Here is a 21695-nt window from a genome sequence, read left to right on the forward strand (position 1 = left end):
ATGACATATTACAATTACAACCCATAACTTTCAAATAAAACATTATAATTGCTCCAAAGTAAATCATGATAATAAAAGATTAAACTTAGACAAAATACATCATGAACAAAATGATAACAATAATCCTAATCATATGCATTGTTCATGACCTAAGTCTAGCCTAGGCCCAATGGCCTCAAAATGCAAAATGATCCTATGCCCAAATCATCCTACGGGCCTCTTGCCCGCCGCTCCAGCACCACCGCTACCTCCTGAAATAAAGTCCCCAAAGTGGGGAAATATATACAAATATATCTCAGTAACCTAGAGGTTCTGGAGAATACTCTATCCAATGGCTGTAACACCTTCCCTTGTATGCATCCAAGCGAGTTGTTTGCTAAGCGGAATTAGAGTTCGTTCGTCCTATCTTAAGTACTGAAAAATCATTTTGATGTTGCTAATTAAAACTTATAATTGAAATCAGTTCCCTTACGAAAATCAGAGTGCACTTTCAAAATTTCTTAACTTGCTGAAAATATTAATTTTCTGGCAGACGTTTCTGTCTTGAATAATTCGTATAAAATCAAGTTCAACGATTCAAAAACATATTCTATATAATCTGGAAAGAGCACGTCAGGGGCTTCACGTGCATATAAAATAATAGTAAATCAGAGTTCGTTTGCCCCTCGTAACATGACTCGCAAAGTGCTCGCGAAACTGTTTAAAAATCAGCACTTAATAAAACATCGGAAATTATTTTCGCAAAACGTTTCTAGAATTTGTTTCCAAAATACTTGCTGATCATAAAAGTCTTAAAACAGCAATAAAATCAAAATCCAACAGTAATCCAAACTACTCAAATTAATACAGTCATCCATCAAATAAAACAGTAACAGCAGCAAGTCCAACAGCAGAATTTAACAGCAAATATCCAAATAATCCATGTCCTCATATGCTTTTGTGTCCTCGTGCCATTTTATAAAAATAGCAGCCCCAAAAGGGTGAGAAAAATCCCAGTAGTGTGATAGCAAAATCATTATTGCAACAATATTAGACTAGGTACAAAATTCCAAAACAATCTCATCAACATATAACTTTTCTGGACAGATGCTAACATATAATCATAGTGCGTATATGACGCCATAATCATCATAGTGCGTATATAACGCCATCATTACGCTCATAGCACCGTCGTGCGCGTACTAACATACACAGTGGATATTCCATAATGGCTCCCTCAAAGGTGAATTCCAACTGTGGCCTATGCGGACGGAAGCCAAGTGTCCCATGCCCTGGTACCGAAGGGATGCCTATATGATGTGTGCTCAATCGTATGCTTACTTACATTATATATTGTGGTTCCCAAATGGATGCACAATGCTATATGCCATGTTATGCTTCGCACACACAAGAGAAACAGATGCATGATGAAAATGCATGACTAAATCATCATCAATATAACATATCTTTCAGGTATTTTTAATACCAAGCATCATCATCATCATTATAATAACATATCTTTCATGTGTTTTCAACACCAAGCTGCTGCATAACAAATATTTCTCATAGCAGCATTTCCATCTTGTCACATTCATAGGCAACACACATATAACATATAACAGAATACAGTCCAGGCACATGTGAGCAACAATTCACAATTCTATACTCTAGCTAATAATCACAATAGGTAATGCCACCTAACACATACCTCGCTTGTCACAAAATAGGTTACCAAACAGCAGCGAAATGGTCCACATTCAAGAATCAAACGCACCTAAGCAAGAGCATACAAGTCAGGATCACATTCCAAGGAAATTCCCAAACGCAGCACACGTTATTACTCTTTTTATCCTTAATTCCCAATCGATTCTGCCCTGTTTCTTTTCCTAATAATATTCTACTTCTCTACTTCCAGGTGCGCAAGAGGGAAGCCTATTTATCATGTTGTCTACATAATTTAAATGGGACTTAGTACACATCTAGGCTCAAAACAGAATTGGTTCCAAGTATATAAAGACTCAAGACATTTGTTCGAAATTTAGTTTAACAAGACAAGGGTGTGTGAAGGGGGACCTAAAATCATACTGTATTTTAATTTAAATAAGACTTAGTTCATAATAAAATTTACCAAGTCAGAATTGGTTTTATCAAGACCAACTATCTTGAATAACTTATTTCAAAACTCCACTAATCCATGTATGGTGCACTACAAGGGACCTAAGCATGCTGTCCAATTTATTTTGCTTCCTAAAAGTTTAGAGGAACACCAAACTATCACTAAACAGCCCCACCATTTAATTTTTAAGATCATTACCAAGTTTATTTTTTATTATGCTTTCACTATGATCCAATGACATACATGGCAGAATCTAAAATATAAAATAGCTAAGAGTACCACTTCCTAAGCATGCCTTACTTTTTGAATAGAGAAAGGAAGAAGGGGTTTTGTGCCTACCTCTTGCAAGCACAAGAAAACCGAATGGAATAAGGAATAACACCACTGCCTTCCAAGCTCCACGAAACAGCAAGCTTCAAACTTCTAAACAGTGACCGTGCGTGCAAGAAGGAGGAGAGGAAAAATTATCTTATGTTATTATTTACCTACAATGAACGTCTCCTTCAACCAAAAGAATGAGCAGCGAAACAGAGGCACACATTACCTCTTGGAATAAGGACGCACAGCCAAGGGAATAAAGGAGGGAACTTTTGTTTGAGACTTGGTAATTCCCTAAGAGGTTCCATGGTTCTTAAAATGAATGAGTAAGTGAGAACAAGATGCAGTTTGGTGGTTTCTTTTGGTTTGTTTCTCACTGTTCTTTACGGTCAAGGAAGGGAGAATGATAATACAAGACTTTTGTGTTTCTTTGCTATATTTCCACTCACGGTTTAGGGAGGAAAAGAGGGATACAAATTATGGTTTGATCTCCTTGCTAAATGTCTACGGCCTTAAGGATGTGAGGGTGGTGTATGGGTTTTCATTTTGAGTAAAAGGGTTAGCTTTCTTTTTCCTAGGGTACGCACAAGAGATGGAGAGGAAAGGGGTTGGAATGCTGAATCATATTAACACCATACAGCTTTCTCTTTGTTTGCGTTGGCTGCATGGTTGATTAAAGCTAAAGGACTTAAGTGTTAGGACAAGAAATCAGATTGCTTTCTACACACTCAAGGCACATGCAAGGGTGATGGAAGATTGTGTTTGCCACATGGTACACATACAATAGTTGAAGTGGATTTTAAGATATGGAATCAGATTTTTCTCCACCCTTAGTACATGAAATAACGAACAAGGAAGATGTTTTAAGGCTGATTTAAAAACTTCAAAGGTCAGAATTCTCTTAACCTCACACTCTCTAATCCATGCGTCCAATGAGGTGACATGTAAGTGGCATTTCTGCCCATTTAAATGACATGAAAACTAGCCTCCTATTCCATTATTTGCTGCATGTAGTAAGGCTGAATAGGTTCAACAAGGCATCGGAATTTTCTGCTCCTTTTTGTCTCTCCTAGGCGCACATGTATAGAGAGGGTAAGGATGGGTGAGGTTTTGCCATGTGGTACATTTTGGCCAATGGGGAAAGGATCATGATTCTCTAAGGCTAAGTGGGGTTTAGGGAAGATGTAGGAAAAGCTTTGGGCTGAACTAAAACTCTTCCTAAGGCCCTTAGGGCTTCGGCCAACCCAAGAATTTGGGTCCAAAATATCTAAGTCAAATGGTTTTGCTACTTTATGAATCAACCCAAAATTTATTAATTTCCCTTGTCTTTTAAATATTATTAGACATCCTATATTTTACAATGAATTTATTACTATATTATTACTAAGAGTTTCAAATGCCTGAGACAAATACTCATTATGATTGTTATTCAAATAATTCACCAAATTAATATAATTCCATCCTAAGGAAATAACTATATAATTTCGAAAGCTAGGCATGCATGAATATATATATTTTGAATTTAATATGTGCTTCCACGTTCCTCATCGCAATTATATATTTTTCCTAATTACGCGGGATGTTACACTCTCCCCACCTTATTTGGAAGTTTGTCCCCAAACTTCGTCCTATTTTCCCAAAGGCTACTTAATTCAAGTGTCTAACACCCAAAGGCTACTTAATTCAAGTGTCTAACACTATCTCGTTCGTGCACTACGTTATGTTGCATCCAGCTATGCATCTACAAGTCATGGCACATCAATCCGGGTACTACAACAGATTTCACCTCTGAAATAGAGTATGACAATAAGCGGATGACTCCTCAAAGTCCCTATATCAATATTTACTCTCGATATCACACCATACTACCACTCAGTGATCAAGAATTTAAATGTTTTCATATAACGATGTGGTTAACAGGTCAATGGCCTAAATAAAGAGATCCTTTGGAATGTAGGGTTCCATGTACAAAGAAAAGTACTACCTCAGTTAACGACATCACCCTACTGAGAATATTCCATGTAACATCACAGGCAGAATTTTATACTTATAAGCCTTCAAGAAGTCAAGCAAGTAAAACAGTACACATCACAATCCAAATTTCAATTGAGAGGAATCTTCATAAAATCCCAAAACTTCTATCATATTATTCATACATATCATGTTAAGTGGTACCTCTCATACAGTTCGTCAAAACACCCTCATGAGGAAACTTTCTGAGCTTTCCGTTGTCCTAGGTACCTCAGATGTAATTGACTCCACTGATCAGAGGATCCATTAACCATGATATGAACTTTTCAATCATTGACACGTATTGTAATCTTGAGACAGCTATCAAACATGATTCATTAAAACAGACCATATTTTTTTATAAATCAAATTCACAATACTCGCATTCATAGTTCCTAACTGTAGTTAAACTTACATTCAAGGGACAGCTAAAATTTAAGGTACGAGACCTCATGCAAGAAAACACCAACTCCAAAGTTCACTTAAACTGAAAATTAATCTCATCAATACAAGCAGCATGCATCTAGTCGATAGGAACATCTCAAAATAATACTAATATATCATGATGCACACAAAGCAGATATAAAACCTTTAAGCATGTGATTTACAGTAGCGTATTTAAGTTAATGATTTAATATCACGTCTGTGAACTAATGATTAAACAACATTGGGGTGTTCACGTTAAATTTAACTTCATTTCGTGCACTCAATCGTTATGTTAGATGTCCAAGGAACTACGCAAGTATACAAGAAGTTCTAACTAGTAACTGACTATAGGCATATGCATCAACCATCAACAATTTCCAAAAATTGAACGAAAGGTAGAGAAGATTCATCTTAATTTATATATTTAGAGGTTTGAGCACACACAATTAAACCAAGAGATTAGTTCATATTATCACAACATGCAGCTAGATCAGTCTTCTTAATTACACATCGTAAGTTAATACCGATTCACATGTACATACAATTCATATTTCAAATTCCCACATGTACTACGCTGAATTTTAAAATGTACACCTAAGACAAATACAAAAATTTACTACGATGCCCGTGTGAAGGACTATCATTCAGAAATATCATGATAGGGAAAAGTTCAAGCTCTTAAAGTGTATAGATAAAATAAACACTTCAATGTATATAAAAACAGAGTGCAGACCCACATACAGACGATGATTCATGTGTAAAATTTTTGTATGCTTATGCACCTAATGCACCAACGTATGATTGCTACAACCACTGGAACTTCTAGGCATGGAAGGTACATTTTATGCATTGGACGTATATGAGGTTTGTATTATATGCAAGTGTATGTAATACTCAAACGTTGTAGGTTTGAACAAAATTAATAAAACTCGTTTAAAATGGTTAAAGAGGTCATACACAGTATGCCGTATGAAACAGGCGTTGATTAGCACCTAAGGTCAATTAACTAGGTCTTAGTACACAATAAATTGATTAGCACCTTCAATCAATTAGACTACAAAGTTTAGTTTGAATCCCTAAGTTCAGACAGTATTTTGCACGTATAAGATTACACCTTGAGAACAGTAAATTAAAGTAAGGACAGACATTCTTCAGCGGAACAAGTTTAGACATATCAAGAGAGTTCTATCAACATGGTAAGACATACTTTGTAAAATTTCTTGAGTGTGTCGTATGTTGGTGAACAAAAAAATCACAGATGCAATAAAAGTGAAAAATGCAACGTTTAGCAAGATTAAAGCAGAAAATTGAATACTTGACAACATATCCATACATAGTCAGATCACCAAAACCAACTAGAGGACCTGCGGACTTTGCTTAAAAAACGAGCTGATATTATAGAGCTTTCAACATGCACGAAACAAAATATATCTATTGTATGGTTTTCTAATAGGCAATCTTATTTGTGATTTAGAAACTGATTACATAAATTAAATCTACATCATCTCAATCATTCGACTACTGCAATAATAGTTATGCCACTGCTCTTCACATTACACAAAATAATACAAACTGTCTTGAATATCTTGGACATAAAATTTTGTAGTTGGGAAAATAGAGCTTTAAGATTTTGAGGTACCAAATGCTATTACGTTTTCTCAATAATCATTTCAACCAAAGTCAATCAAAACTGAAGCAAGGTTAAGTTGATCACAATTTCTACACTAACCCTTCCTTTCTTCAATTTAAAGTACCAATCCAACAAAACATGAAACATACCTGGATTTCAACCGCCTTAATCAAAACAAACAGGGAAAGATTGAGAGTATGGTAATTACTTCTTATTTATCCTATCCTGACACATCCTCTAATGCTATCATGGAGTAAATGCAATTAAACTCTCTTTCATAACCGTGGACTATGCATGACACAATACATCATAAGTAAATTGTCTAGTTATATGCAGATACTTTATGAGCTGACAGGATATCTAACTGATGTACGTTATAAAATTTTGTATGTTCAATTCCTAAAATGCGAATTAATGCAAAGAAAGATTCAAGATTCTTACCACTCACAAACTTAAAATAGTTTTTTTTTTGCAGTCCCAATAACACACGTTTATACAATATCATTCCCGTTCATAATTTGCCTCACAACAATTATAAAAGAAATATATATGAGTCAATCGATTATTTTAGGATAACTCGTAACAGCATAAAATGGAATCAAGTTTTCAGCAACAAAGCTTCAAACACTATAATGTGAAAAATCTAAATTGGTAAGTTCAACAATCATCTCATATAATCTGTTACTATAATCAGAAACAACACACTATATGCAAGTCCAAAAGTGGTCAAAATTACACAAAGCAAGTCAATGCATATGAGCTAGGACGACAAGTATCACTCGCATGAAGGACAGAGGGCAGGACACATCACCACTTATTTTACAGCTTCTTTCTCAAGAATGATGTCTAGTGCCAATTTACCATTAGAAGATTTGTAAAGATAACAGACCCATATGTCTGAACCTTAATTAGTTCCAACTATACTTTCTAAAGGTATTATCCGGATCTACTTAGATAAGTGACCTATCCCAACATAAGTTTGGCTACATATAGTTTTCAGGTCAAATAACAATTCCTTCGTAAGGCTAAATAACTACATCAGTCATCATGATTATATCACTGCTACCCTTACTTAGATATGAGACCCAACAGGATTAGTGAAAAAGAATAGCAGTTTATATTACCCCGCTATACGCTATAATCACCATCACCATACACAAGAAAAGGTCATAAATCAGAAAAACAAATATGTAGCAGCAATCATTATTTGAAGGTAACTTATTATCATCCACAGCTTAGGATATCACTGTTAGTATATGGATGTCCTAGAGACAATCTTTTAATTAGATTAGGACATATGTGGACCTTTGTATTGTCGCAAATAAATAAAAGCGCTATTTATCCTGTTTCATATTTTGTCTTAATATTACTGTTAATATTTTATATGAGTAACTGGATAAACCCCTTGGAATAAAATAGGTATCTCTTGAGTATCTGTGATGAGATCACGATCATGAGGATTCAAGGATACTGGATATTTATTCCTAATTTTATGTTCCTAGTCTAGAGACACTGAGAATGGGGATCAGTGATCTCGGGTAAGACTAGCACGACTTATCTACTTGTATTCGGATGTAAGGTAAAGACCTCATGAGCTACAGATATGGAGATGTCTTAGCTAAATTCGTGGATGGATCTATAAGGGTATAGCTCGCACTGAACAGACCCACAAAAGAGACTCTATGAGGAAATCTCACAGAGAGTATCATTAGAGTAGTCTCTTTATATTTGGGTATGTTTTTCCTTAGACCAAAAGTTATTACCTAGACTGTGTTCTAGAAGGCATGCTTTGACTGTATACCTTGTCTTCCTGAAACATGGAGACTCATAGGTATACTGTTGGGCTTGTCCTGAAAGAGCACAGGGCTAGGGTGATAAGCTGAAGGAATTCGTCAAATCTCTGTGAGAGATTAGGTTATCTGTAAACCGGAGGAATCGGGATGACATTTACAGGGACTCGGGAATCTATGCATAGTAAAAGAGATCATGAGATGATCTGCCTTTAGAGTCAGTAAATTGAAGATTCCCTATTTCGAATAAAGCTTACCCTAAACCGCAAGGGTTGATACGCTTCCTTACCCTAGGTTTTATGGGAAGGTAACCGAGACGAAAAGAAATACATACGGCAACCAAATATGTGTAATAGGATGATCAAGTCATTAATCTAACTAGCTCTGGGGCAACAAAGCATTGCTAGTGCTCTGTGTTGTCATTAAATGGGTTGTGGGCTTGTTGGGCCGAGCCCATTTATGTCAGTGGCTATGTTGGACCTAATAGGTCACACACTAACACCTTAATGTCATGATGATATAGCATTAAAGGTATTGAGCCTAATAATGGTTGTTAGCCCAAGATGAAGTTTGGAAGCCCACCTAAGAGGGAGAGGGCGCATGGTATTGTTAATGGGCTTGGACGATCCAAGACATTACTAATTAATTTAATTAGTTTAATTAATTATCAAATATTAAAATTTTGAATTTTGAATTTGAATTTTGAAATTTGAATTTTGTATTTGAATTTTGAAATTCGAATTTTGAATTTGAAATTTGAAATTTGAATTTTGAAATTTGAAATTTGAAATTTGAATTTTGAAATTTGAATTTTGAATTTTGAATTTGAATTTTGAAATTTGAATTTTGAATTTGAAATTTGAATTTGAATTTAGAATTTAAATGTTTGAACGTTTGAATTTAAATGTTTGAATTCGAATTTGAATTGGCTATGAAAAGTTGTTTCATAACAAAAGGATAAGATGAGATCTTGTTGGAACAAATCCCTTGTATCAAGAGAAGATCTATGGAGATCTCCAAGGGCTGATTTGGGGCGCCATTTTGGTGGGAGATGATTGTCATCTTGTCAAACCAACAAGCTCCAATCAGATTTGGTTGTTGAGAGAATCAGTGAGCTAGTTAATTCAAACTTGAATGCAATAGCTCAAATGTATCTGGACCCTTTTGGGGCTGAATAGGGGCGCATGAATTGGTGGTCATATGATGACCATTGGTTTAGAATTTTGACTAGATAAAGACCTAGTCTTGTGAGGATTCAAAGGGGAGGTTGTTGGGATTTTTGAATTGCAACAACTCCACCTTTGTCTCACTCACTTGTGCGCCACTTTCATTATAAGTAAAATAAAAATTCTGATTTGATACACTAATTATCTCCCTCTCTTGTGCGCCTAGTTGTTGAGTTCCTCCTTAAGATTTTTCAAAAGAACCTAGCCAATTCTTCTATATACCATTCCCACTCTTGTGAAGTTTTCATGCTGGAGACTTCACTCTTCAAAACACATATACCTAGCCTCCTTCTTCACCTATTGAGCGCATAGCAAGCCTCTCTGTGGTGGTCAATTGGTGGCTTTCAAGAAAGCGTTCTTGCATCTTGACGTGGGTGGTGTGGATCAACGTTAGAGGATTTGAACCCTTCAAACCTAACACTGATCGTCTTGGAGTTTTGAACTCACAAACAAAGGTAACATCACATGCCATAAAGCATGATTCTTGATTGCATGTGTAATTCCGCATATGAAAAATTTTGTTTTTCCCTCTCACATGCTACGACCTTCAAGGCCATTTTACCTTCAATCACAAAAATATTCACATCAAGTTTAGATATATAGAATCTTCATTATAATCCATAGGAAGCAGAATTTACAATCAATCACTAATTCAAGTAGCAATTTACTATTTCAAACCTAGTGCTCAGGCACAAGTGTACCCCGTGATAACCATGATTGCGCACACACAACTTGCGCGACAGTGAGTTGATCAGGCTCACCACCTAGCAAGCGAATGGGCACAGCCATGCTTAATACAGTGTACTGCCAGTATCATCACACCTCCAAATATCAGGTAATTTTAACCAGTATCCCATTCACAGCTAAGTTCAAACAACAACAATGCAGCGAACATATACAAATAATCAATATAACCAGGCACCAACAATTCAGCAACCACATAACAACAACAAATATTTCATCAAATACAGACACCTTGAATCAAAACTACTCTAATACCAATTAGTGTAACACCCTCCCTTGTAGGCATCCAAGCGAGTTGTTTGCTAAGCGGAATTAGAGTTCGTTCGTCCTATTTTAAGTACTGAAAAATCATTTTGATGTTGCTAATTAAAACTTATAATTGAAATCAGTTCCCTTACGAAAATCAGTGTGCACTTTCAAAATTTCTTAACTTGCTGAAAATATTAATTTTCTGGCAGACGTTTCTGTCTTGAATAATTCGTATAAAATCAAGTTCAACGATTCAAAAACATATTCTATATAATCTGGAAAGAGCACGTCAGGGGCTTCGCGTGCATATAAAATAATAGTAAATCGGAGTTCGTTTGCCCCTCGTAACATGACTCGCAAAGTGCTCGCGAAACTGTTTAAAAATCAGCACTTAATAAAACATCGGAAATTATTTTCGCAAAACGTTTCTAGAATTTGTTTCCAAAATACTTGCTGATCATAAAAGTCTTAAAACAGCAATAAAATCAAAATCCAACAGTAATCCAAACTACTCAAATTAATACAGTCATCCATAAAATAAAACAGTAACAGCAGCAAGTCCAACAACAGAATTTAACAGCAAATATCCAAATAATCCATGTCCTCATATGCTTTTGCGTCCTCGTGCCATTTTATAAAAATAGCAGCCCCAAAGGGGTGAGAAAAATCCCAGTAGTGTGATAGCAAAACCATTATTGCAACAATATTAGACTAGGTACAAAATTCCAAAACAGTCTCATCAACATATAACTTTTCTGGACAGATGCTAACATATAATCATAGTGCGTATATAACGCCATAATCATCATAGTGCGTATATAAAGCCATCATTACGCTCATAGCACTGTCGTGCGTGTACTAACATACACAGTGGATATTCCATAATGGCTCCCTCAAAGGTGAATTCCAACTGTGGCCTATGCGGACGGAAGCCAAGTGTCCCATGCCCTGGTACCGAAGGGATGCCTATATGATGTGTGCTCAATCGTATGCTTACTTACATTATATATTGTGGTTCCCAAATGGATGCACAATGCTATATGCCATGTTATGCTTCGCACACACAAGAGAAACAGATGCATGATGAAAATGCATGACTAAATCATCATCAATATAACATATCTTTCATGTATTTTTAATACCAAGCATCATCATCATTATAATAACATATCAGTATTCCTATATACCAGTCTACCACGTTTAATTTTCAAGACTACACATACAAGAAACCTACACTTGATTTTTAGTCCAATTTATCAAAGTGTCCTAAATAGCAATTTTCGTAATTTTTCTTTTTTATGGAAACCAATCCCAAACATATTTACAAAGGTACTCACCTACAAATCACCCTCCAACTACTCATACCATTTAATCCCAATTTATACAATCATATAGCATGCATTTTCTCCAAATACACAAGAGGAGAGTTAGGGAATTTACCTTATAAGCTTCAAATCACTAAGAGAAAGACAATCCAAGCATTCAAGCCAAGAAAAACATCATTTTTATCCTCTTGTGAACAGTATGAGTTTAGAGACATAATGATTTTAGAGACATAATTTGACAATTCTGACGACAAATATGAGTTCAGAATGAAAAATTATATAGTCTGGCACTTTCCGTGAAAATCTCGTGAATAGTGTTTCTACCGGGTATTTGTACCGATGTTTAAACAACCGGTAGAATCCAGAAATAAATAATTGATGAAATAAGAATAAGAAAGTCCAATATATGCTAAGCATGTCAATATAGGCCCAAGAAAATGACAAGTGTATAAGTTTTAAGTTTCAAAAATAAATAAAGTATAGTTAGTGGTTCACAGTGCATTTTGTCAAAAACGGTGCAGAAACCATACTGTGAATTATGAATATTGTTCCTTAGGAAATAAAAATTAATGTAAATGACTCTAGAAAAATAAAAATATATATGTAGCTTTAAGTTAAGTTCCGGGTCATTTTGAGTAAAATACGCGATAGAAAAATAACCGGATTAAAAAAGGCTACATGTGCTCATCTTCTTACGTCACTTAAGTCTCATTTCCAAATCAGTTTCTCTCTCCTCTCTTCACTCTCAAAACCGAGCTGCAGCCATGGGGGAAGGGTTAGGGTTTGTCTTTTTCTTTCTTTGATTTCTCCATGGTTAAGCCACCAAATCTTCCACCCAATATACCAATCTCATAGGAAATCATCCAAGGAAGCTATTCCACCCCTCCGTTTGAGCTAATTTCGTGTGTGGAGAGAGATACTTGTCATCTCATTTTCGTGACACTATTCATCAAGGAAGAAAAAGTGCATTTTCGAAGGAGCCTTGCTTGGAGATGTGTCTTCTAGGCTTTGTTAGTTGATTAGAGGTAACAAACCTCTATTTTCATGGTAGTGTCTTGATTATTTAAGTTATAAAATTATGAATATGCTTTGGTGGGAAAGCATTATGTTTTAAAAAAATTGATTTGATGATGAATCCTTGATATTTTGGATGTAGGAAATAAAAAGGATCATTGTATGTATGTAAAAAAAATTAGAGAAAAATCATATGCCTTTCCTCTCTATGTTTCGGCCTTTGATAGGGTTAATAGGATTTATTGTGCAAATTTTAGTTGATGTATTAAGAGGGGTTTTATGTGTGCAAGTAAGTGGAATTTGGATGAGTTAGTAAGAATGTTAAATTTGAAAGAAAATGCTTTGAAACATACCCTTGATGTTTCAGCCTTGAAAGATTTAAAGGGATTGATATTCCCAAAAATTAAATTGGAACTTGGTATATATATATATTTACTACGTGTAGTTGTTAAATTAAGTGAGGAAAATGTATTGTAAAAAAGAAGGATCCTTGGAAATTCCCTTAAAGGATTCGACCTATAGGGTGTTTAGGGAAAGATGTTGTCATATTTTATTTTAATAAAATATGTGTATTTCAAAGTATGAAAATGATAAGTCATGAAGTGAAATGGTTTGAAAAGAAATCATGGAAAAATCTATTGATTTCCTAATTGTAGGCCCACGGTCCTTTAAAGTAAAATGCCATGATTTATGTTGGAAATTCATAAGGGAATACTTGATTAAATTCAAGAACACCAACGATTATAAAGAGGTCTAGACTTGTGTATTGGCATAGCATTGGTAAAAACGTAAAGAAACGAAAAGAAGCGATAAAATGTATGCCTTATGTGAAAGCTAGGCATGATGGCAGTTTATTAATTTGTATTTATGGATTCTTGCTCTAGGTGTACCTAGGGACTAAAAAGGAATCGAAATCTCTTGAAGATATATAAGAAACTTGAGCCACAAGTAAGCAGATTGTTAAAACTTCAAGAGGTAAGCTCTATGTTTAAGGAGTCTTTTCCTACTTGAGTGCTCCACCATGGTAGTGAACTGTGGTTGGATTGTATGACTGTTTTTTATGCTTTGTGTAGATGCATTCATATAGAGTTATTTGATGATTTGATATGTTTTGTTCTGATATGACTTCGGTAATATGATTTCTGTAATAATCTCTGGCCATTGATTGTATAGTACCCTAATGTCCGCTTTTGGGTCCTCCCTCGGGACTAATGGTGTACGCCTCTGATATATCTGGTTCCGCTTTGGGGTCCTCCCTCGGGAACACGTGCGTTGATTTCCGCTTGGGGTCCTCCCTTGGGAATGACGGCGCACTCCTCTGTTATGATATGAATATATGCTTTGTTCTGTTATAATATCTGTTATATGTGCATTGTATACTCTGTATCTAACTTTCATGCAGGAGTGAGCCAGGGGTATGGAGAATTCTCTATAAACCTGGAGCTTATTGAGATTTGTAATCTCACCCCTCGTTGGGGCCATATTTTCAGGTGCCCAGATTCCCGGTGAGACCTCTCTAGTCAGGGACGCGACCCGTGGCTGAGGATTTTGGACGGATTGTTTTTGAGTAGCTACAGGCTATCTATTTTGGAGTATAGTGCTTTCATTTAGTATTTCAGTATTTTGTGGATCATGATGTTAGATCCTTTATTTTTTATATGGCCTGTGTATGTGATGAACCCTTAGTTCATCATGGTTTTTAGCAGGAATTAGGATCAAATTGTGTGATTAAATGATGAAAAACAAGGTTAATGTCCTAAGATGTCCTCAATTACAAGTTCAAGAGCTTTATTGAAAATTTGTATGATTCTTGTAGGAAAAGCAAGCTTGAAAGACAACTGGAGAAGGAAGAAGATTCTGGAGCTCAAGAGGAGAAAAATTGCCTAAGTGTTGAGCGCTAAAACGTCCACACTGAGCGTTTTAGCGCCCTGTTACAGGAAGAGGCCAAAACTTGCTGGTGTTGAGCGCTAAAACGTCCACACTGAGCGTTTTAGCGCCCTGTTACAGAAAGAGGCCAAAACTTGTTGGTGATGAGCGCTAAAACGTCCACACAAAGCATTTTAGCGCGCTGCTACACTAAGAAGATGGAAAATTGCTGGTCTTGGGCGCTAAAACGGCCTGCAATATGCGTTTTAGCGCCCTAAAGTGGAAAAAGATTCTGGTCTTCACCGCTAAAACGTCCAAATCAAACGTTTTAGCGTTGGAGTCAGTTAAAGTTAGTTGAGCATTCACCAAGTTTGGACGCTAAAACGGTCATTCCTTAACGTTTTAGCGTTGAAATCAGTTAAAAGCAGTTGAGCATACGTAAAGCATGGACGCTAAAATGGCCACTTATGGACGTTTTAGCGCCCACATCAGTTTTTTGTTTTTAATTGTAACACTATATAAGGCAAAGCCTTGACACTTAGAAAAAAGATCTTGGGGGATCTGAACTCTCTCTCTCTCTTAAACTTAGTATGACTTCTCTCTAAATTCTCTTAGTTTTTTGTATTAGGATTTCCTTGTAATAGTTTGGAGATTGAAGACTTTCAACATGGAAATGAAGTTTGTTTCTTCTTCTCTTATTTATTCCTTAGTCATGTCTGAGTAGAGTCTTTGTAGTCTGAATGCAATGGAACTCCATGATAATATTATGTTGATTTGATTAATATGATGAAGTATTTTTCATGTGCTGATTTGAGATTTTCTGAGTTAATTATTTCTATCAAAGAAGTAGTATAGAACAAGGATGTTTATATGACTTCTGTATTTGATAATCTCAACATCAGAATTCTAGTACTCAAGGGATTGATGCTAGAGTTCTGATGTAATCTTAAAACCTTAGTATTTCATGCATGTATTAAGAAAGAAATCACCAAGGGATTGGGGTTTCTGATTAATGTTTCTATCAGGGTAGTAAAGGATTACATCTTGATGATAAGTAAAAGGTTGATTAACATCACATGGAAAGGAATTCATCATATGATCAATTTTTATATGGGTTATCATAGAGGAAAGTTGTTTTCTGACTACTTGTTGTTTTTATTAATTCCTAATCCATATTTACTTTGTGTCAATTTACTCAAAATCAATTTTCTGGTGACAAATTATTCATGATTTTTACAAACTCTTATTTGATTCAAATTAGTTTTCTATGGTATATTGGTGTTTGAACACAATTCCTCGTGGGAACAATCTTTACTCATCATTTTATTACTTGTACGACTAGTGCACTTGCTAAACGTCCAACAAGTTTTTGGCGCCGTTGCCGGGGAATTAGTTTTTCAACACTAACTGATACTATAGAATTATGAGATTGAATCCTTTTATTTTCAGTATTTTAGTTTATGTTAAATTTCTGGTCAATTTTGATTCTGGTACATGCGAGGTACACTTGATCCAAATTTTTTGTTGTATGATCCAGAATTAGAAAGGACATTGAGGAAGCACAAAAGGGCAGCCAGGCAAAGGAGACAGTTGCATGAAATTGGTGAATCAAGTACGGTTAATCAGGAAGATATAATGGCAGAGAATCACAGACCACTACCACCACAGAGGACACTGGGAGAGTACATGACTCCTGCAGTGGTTCCTCCAATTGGGAGTGTTGTGCGCCCAACAGTGGAGCCCAACAACTTTGAATTGAAGCCCGTTTTGATACATTTGGTGCAGAAGGATCAGTTTGCTGGAACCAGTGCGGAGGACCCTTACTTGCACATAGAGAACTTCCTATTGTTGAGTGATACTGTGAAGATAAACGGTGTCACAAGAGATGCAATTCTGTTGAGACTATTCACTCATTCACTGACGGATGATGCAAGGAGATGGCTGCAATCATTGCCACAAGGAAGTATAACAACTTGGGATGATTTGCAAACCAAGTTCTTGCAAAGGTTTTTCTCAGCATCCAAAAGGGCCAAGTTGAAGGATGAAATTACAAGCTTTAAGCAGAAAGAGTCAGAATCTATTTATGAGGCTTGGGAGAGATTCAAGAATTTGTTGAGGAAATGTCCACAGCATGGAATTGAGGCATGGCAACAAGCAGCAATCTTCCTGCAAGGAATGACCACTAACACTAGAACCTTGGTGCATGCCACTGCTGGTGGATCATTGACTACCAAGACCCCTCAAGAAGCCTTTGATATCTTTGAGTCATTAGCATCTCAAGAATTTGATAATGCTCCAGTGGCTGACAGAAGGACAGGAATTATCAGGTTGGATGGGTATGATGCTTTGTTGGCAAGGAATGATCAACTGATGCAGACACAGAGACAACAGCAGCAACAATTAGATACCCTTATTAAGCAACTCTCTTCACAAAAGGTAGCTGCTGTGGAAACAAAGAGTGTATGTGCTATCTGTGGTAAGGGCCATGTGACAGAGGAGTGTGATTACGGGGGATCATCAGAACAAGCAGAGGTGAATGGAGTGTGGTATGATCAGAATAATCAAAGGAACTACAACAATCAGGGAAAGAATGTTTATATGCCACCATGGAAAAACAAGAATCAACACCCAGGGTTCAGCTATAGTTCCAACCACCAATTGAATCCACCATTACATCCTCCACCACCACATATGAAGGAGCAGTCAAGTGATCCTGCTGCATGGGAGAAAGCGTTTGCTCAGTTATCTAAGACAACTCAGGATTATATTCAGGGTTCTACTTCATTCAGGGAAGAGACAACTGCATTCATGCAGGAGACCAGAACTTCTTTCAGAAATCAGGAAGCATCAATCAGAAATTTGGAGACCCAGATTCGTCAATTATCAAGACAGATATCAGAGAGACCACAAGGGAAATTTCCAAGTGATACACTGGTGAATCCTAAGGAGCACTGTAAAGCAATTATGACAAGAAGTGGGTTGGTACTTCAACCTGGGAAAAAGAAGGTGGAAAATAAAAAGAATGAAGAAGAGGTTGTGGTTGAAGATGTAGTCTCTGATGATGAAGGAGAGAAAATGAGAAATGAGAAAAGTGAGAAAGAAGTAGTTGTTAGAGATGTTATAGTTGGAGTTGACAAAGAAGAGGAAGGGAAAGACAATAAGAATGAAGGAGAGGTAGAAGTTGGTAAAAATGCTTCCCCACAAAAGATGATGAAGTGGGAAAAGAAGAAGATGGCTGACAAGAAAGAACAGCCAGTTAGTTTATCTCCCTACGCTAAAGTTCCCTACCCTCAGAGGTTGAAGAAAGAGATTCAGAAGCAGCACTATACAAGATTTCTGGATATCTTCAAAAATTTACAAATTAACATACCATTTTCTGAAGCACTGGAAAATATGCCTCACTATGCAAAATTCATGAAGGATCTTCTTACTAAGAAGAGGAAATTAACTGATGGTGAGACAGTGGCCCTAACAGCAGAGTGTAGTGCCCTAATCCAGAAGAAGCTTCCAACAAAAATGAAAGATCCAGGAAGCTTCAGTATCTCTATTGCTATAGGAGATGTGGAGGTGGGAAAGGCATTGTGTGATTTGGGAGCCAGTATAAACTTGATGTCGTTGACAGTATGTAGAGCTTTGGGAATTAACACTTTAAAGGAGACCAATCTTATTCTGCATCTTGCAGATAGATCTATCAAGAGGCCTGAAGGTGTGGTTGTAGATGTCTTGGTCAAGGTAGACAAGTTTATTTTTCCAGTGGATTTTGTGATTCTTGACATGGAGGAAGAGGATACAGAAAGTCTTTTATTGTTAGGAAGACCCTTTTTAGCAACTGCAAGATCTTTGATAGATGTTGAACAAGGAAAGTTGTTGCTAAGGGTGGATGAGGAAACAGTCGCAATTGATGTATTTGAAACCATCAAGCATCCTGTTGATGTGGAAGATTGTTTTAGATTGGATGTGATATATGAGGTTGTGGAAGAAGTGAATAAAAAAGAAGAATTCCCAGTTGAGGAACAAAGATCAGAAAAAGAGATAGGTACAGAGGATTACCAAGAAGAGCCAGAAGTAGAAGAGCTTGAGAAGAAGATTGATGACATTCCAAAAGGAGCACCTAAGGTAGAACTTAAGGAATTACCTTCACATTTGAAGTATGTGTTCCTTGGAGATGATCAAACATATCCAACAATCATTAATGCAATGTTGTCTGATGAGGAAGAAAGGAAGTTGATTAAGGTACTCAAGAAGAATAAAATGGCTATTGGATGGCAGTTTTCAGATCTCAAGGGTATTAATCCTTCCTTTTGCACCCACAAAATATTGATGGAAGAAGAGGTCAAACCAGTAAGGCAACCACAGAGGAGACTCAACCCCACTATGAAGGAAGTAGTGAGGAAGGAGGTGGTGAAGTTGCTTGATGGTGGGATGATTTACCCAATTTCAGACAGTGCTTGGGTGAGTCCTGTGCAAACCGTGCCCAAGAAAGGGGGGATGACTGTGGTGAAAAATGAGAACAATGAGTTGAATCCCACCAGGACAATCACTGGTTGGAGAATGTGCATTGATTACCGGAGGCTGAATAAGGCAACCAGGAAGGATCATTTTCCACTTCCTTTCTTGGATCAGATGCTAGAGAGGTTGGCAGGACATGCTTTCTATTGCTTCTTGGACGGTTATTCAGGGTACAATCAGATAGCTGTGGCACCAGAGGATCAGGAGAAGACTGCTTTTACATGTCCATATGGAATATTCGCATACCGGAGGATGCCTTTCGGTTTATGCAATGCTCCTGCCACATTTCAAAGGTGCATGCTTTCCATTTTTTCTGATATGATAGAAGAATGCATTGAAATTTTTATGGATGATTTTTCTGTATTTGGTTCTGATTTTGATGTATGTGTAGGGAATTTAGATTCTGTTTTGAAAAGATGTCAAGACTGTAATTCGGTTTTGAACTGGGAGAAGTGCCACTTTATGGTGACATAAGGTATAGTTCTTGGACACAAGGTGTCTAGGAATGGAATTGAGGTGGACAGGGCAAAAATTTCTGTGATAGAGAAACTTCCTCCACCTGTAAATGTTAAAGGTGTGAGGAGTTTTCTTGGTCATGCAGGATTTTATAGGCGGTTCATAAAAGATTTTTCAAAAATTGCTAAGCCCTTATGCAAGTTATTAGTTAAGGATCAAGAATTCCTGTTTGATGATGAATGTTTACATGCATTTCATGTTTTAAAAGAAAAGTTGACCACTGCACCTATCATGATGGCACCTGATTTTTCATTACCATTTGAATTAATGTGTGATTCCAGTGACTATGTTGTAGGAGTGGTATTGGGCCAAAGAGTGAATAAATTGTTGCATGTTATTTACTATGCCAGTAAGATCTTAAATGATGCACAAAAGAATTATGCTACTACAGAAAAAGAATTACTGGCTATTGTGTATGCATTTGACAAATTCAGGCCATATCTGTTAGGATCAAAAGTTATTGTTTACACTGACCATGCAGCTTTAAAGTATTTGTTGAGCAAGCAGGATGCTAAACCCAGATTGCTCCGCTGGTTGTTACTGTTGCAAGAGTTTGAGGTAGAAATCAAGGACAAAAGGGGAGTTAAAAATTTGGTGGCTGATCACTTATCCAGGATTACAGAAAAAGAGCTTCAGGAAGGGCCGGAAGTAGTGATCAGAGAAGAGTTTCCTGATGAACATGTTTTGGCAATATGTGCTGTAACAGAGATGGTCGGGGATAAAGTCTTATCTATAAGCACACCACCATGGTTTGCTGATTTTGCCAACAATAAAGCTGCTGGATTGATGCCTAAGGATTTAACATGGAAACAGAGGAAGAAATTTCTGCATGATGTTAAGAGGTATATTTGGGATGAGCCATATCTCTTCTATAGATGTTCAGATAGTGTGATCCGATGGTGTATTCCAGAGGAAGAACAGAAGGATGTGTTGTGGCATTGTTATGGTTCTGCATATGGTGGACATTTTGCAGGTGAGAGAACTGCAGCAAAAGTTTTGATGAGTGGCCCACTTTTACAAGGATGCAAAGAAGTTTGTGGAGGCATGTGACAACCACTTTGTACAATGCCGTTGAACAATATCCAGGAAGGAGATCTTTGATGTTTGGGGTATCAAGTATACAAGTATATATTGGTGGCAGTTGATTATGTTTCCAAATGGGTTGAGGCTATAGCTACACCAACCAATGATTCCAGGGTGGTGATTGCTTTTCTGAGAAAGAATATATTTTCAAGATTTGGAGTCCCTAGAGCTATCATTAGTGATGGGGGCACTCATTTTGATAATAGGATGGTGGAGTATGCCTTGGCTAAGTATGGAGTGAGGCACAAAATAAGCACTCCATATCACCCACAGACTTGTGGTCAGGTTGAGATTTCCAACAGGGAATTGAAGAGAATATTGGAGAAGACTGTTGGGAATGCTAGGACCCAGTGGTCCAAGAAACTTGATGACACCTTATGGGCATACAGGACCGCTTTCAAAACTCCTATTGGGATGTCTCCATTTCAGTTGCTGTTTGGAAAAGCATGCCATTTGCCAGTTGGATTGGAGCACAAGGCTTTGTGGGCTGTGAGATATCTGAATTTTGATTCTAAAGCAGCGGGACAGAAAGGATTATTACAACTGGATGAATTGGATGAGTTTCGTTTGTCTGCTTATGAAAGTGCCAGTTTGTATAAGAAAAAGACAAAGCTATGGCATGATAGGAAGATCACACCTAGAGACTTCAAGGTAGGGGATCAAGTACTTCTGTTCAATTCCAGGTTGAAGCTGTTCCCAGGGAAGTTAAAGTCTAGATGGTCTGGACCGTTTGTGGTAAAGGATATGAAACCATATGGGGCTGTAGAAATCAGTTCTTTGGATTCGGACAGAAGTTTTACAGTCAATGGTCAACGATTGAAGTTATATGTTGGAAGTGCTGTGGATAGGCAACTACTGACAGTTGCTCTATTAGAGGTAAAATAGATCATAACC

The 21695-nt window shown here is 36.8% G+C and overlaps 1 protein-coding gene and 1 non-coding gene across 2 annotated transcripts in view; one reads left to right on the forward strand and one right to left on the reverse strand.

Annotated features, from left to right (window-relative positions):
* Positions 1 to 21695, forward strand: part of LOC133297544 (ankyrin repeat-containing protein BDA1-like) — a 63511-nt gene that overhangs the window by 11619 nt on the left and 30197 nt on the right. The gene's annotated exons all lie outside the window — the stretch shown is intronic.
* Positions 16725 to 16831, reverse strand: LOC133297546 (small nucleolar RNA R71). Its single transcript, XR_009749657.1, has one exon. It is a non-coding gene; the product is annotated as a small nucleolar RNA R71 (small nucleolar RNA).

Source organism: Gastrolobium bilobum, unplaced genomic scaffold (genome assembly GCF_033153095.1).
Source record: "Gastrolobium bilobum isolate Gb01-03AN ecotype WA unplaced genomic scaffold, APGP_CSIRO_Gbil_v1 utg13567, whole genome shotgun sequence".
Classification (NCBI taxonomy): domain Eukaryota; kingdom Viridiplantae; phylum Streptophyta; class Magnoliopsida; order Fabales; family Fabaceae; genus Gastrolobium; species Gastrolobium bilobum.